We start from the raw sequence: 1901 nt of genomic DNA on the forward strand, positions 1-1901 counted from the left end.
ATGTATTTCTTAAAAATGGCATCAGACTTTTACAGTCATTGCAAAAGAGAAATGATAAATCTAGTGGCTCAACAGTTAAGGTACATCTGAGGCCACCTGAAACACACTGGGTCTAAAGCAGCAGCCATCTCCTCTGGACTGGTGCTGCAACCCCTGGACTCAAGCGCTCTGGGCCCAGAACACTGCATACTGCATGAATCTAAGTCCTAGTCCATCTAAGTTCTAGTTCTAGTTCTAGTCAGAGTGTGAGTGCAAGTCTAAGTGCCCCTGCACAAAGTGAAAAGCAGGCTTATAGCTTTTCATGAAATATATTCTGATTACACCTTCCCCACCCAATCATTTCCAGATCCTCCCCACAAGAAACACACACACACACACACACACACACACACACACACACACACATACCCCACAAGAACACAAAAATGAAAACAAAAGTATATAAACAAAAGATCACTAAGACAAAAAATGTCCACATGGCATGATGCCTACACCCAAGTGTAGTTAATAGACCCAGTGAGACTACAGTGGGGAAAACTAACTTTACCTTTGACAGTAGGTATCAATCACAGACAGTTTCTTGGTTAGGAGTGGGAACTCGTGTCCACTTCCCCCTCTCAGTGCTGGGACCTCATCTGGCTTGAACCTCTGCACACCTTGTGTGTGCTGCCCCAGTCTCTGAGAGTTCACGTATGCATCAGTCCTGCTGTGTCCGGAGGACACGGCTTCGTTGGGCTCATCCATCCCCTCTGGCTCTTACAGTCTCTCTGCCACCTCTTCTGAGTAGAGCCCTGAGGGGAGGGGCTTGAGGAAGACATTCCATCTAGGACTGAGTGCTCCAAAGTCTCTCACCTTCTGCATACCGTCCAGTTACCAGTCTCTGTCATCACCTCTTCTCTCCTGCAAGAAGAAGCCTCTCTGGTGATGGCTGAATGGGACACTGATCTATGGTTATGGCAGAATATCATAGAAGTCATTTTATTGCTGTGTTCCTTTAACAGAGCAATAGTGTTTTGTTTCCCCTTAGGCAGAAGGCCTATCCAGTCTCAGGATTTTGCCATCCAAGCAGTGGCAGGAAAGGGTTTCGTCTCATGAAGTTGGCCTTAAATCCAACCTGGGAGTGATTGGTTACTCCCACAACATTTGAGTCACTATTGTACCAGTATATCTTTCTGGCAGGTACACTGTGGTAGATCACAGGGTTTGTAGCTGAGTTGATGGCTACTCTTCTACAGTAGCATGCATTATACCTTCCAGCACCATAAATGCAAGCCAATAGGAGTAAAACATTTAGTTAGTCAAGGCTTGATATTCTTAATGGATTCATGTCAGTTGTTTGTGGGATATCCTTGCACTCTGTCCATATTTTTTTGGACTGGGAGAAGCTATGTCAAGGTTAAAGTCTTGCTGACAGATGGGATGCATATACATAACTGAAACTTCTGTTCACAGAAAGATGGGGAAGAAGGCAGGGTTGGAGAAGGCTACTTTGAAGCTGAGGTTGGTAGGATGTCTCAGAAAGACCTCAGTTAGTAGAAGTGAAGCCCTGGGCTACAGTTTCTGCACACACCACAGTGTCTGTGCACACTGGCCATGTAAACTATTGTTCTTGGCTAGAATACTTGCAGTTTGACTCTTTGATTCTCCCAGGAATTCTTAAGTTATCTAACACATTTGAAGCAGTCATTTCTTACTTGAACTAAACAGAGGTTTCACTTGCTTCAAGTAAAGTGAGGTACATCGCTGTACTGTGCTGATGCACCAGCTGTCCACAATCCCCTAAATGAGCCCAGTATCTCTATACAGGGCACTCCTGGGTCTATACAACTTCCTCTGTCCATCTTTCCCTCCTAGTCCCATCCCTCGTGGGCACAGTTAGGAGACCTGGACCATAACCAACA

The sequence above is a fragment of the Mastomys coucha genome, unplaced genomic scaffold (genome assembly GCF_008632895.1).
Source record: "Mastomys coucha isolate ucsf_1 unplaced genomic scaffold, UCSF_Mcou_1 pScaffold23, whole genome shotgun sequence".
NCBI classification, from domain to species: domain Eukaryota; kingdom Metazoa; phylum Chordata; class Mammalia; order Rodentia; family Muridae; genus Mastomys; species Mastomys coucha.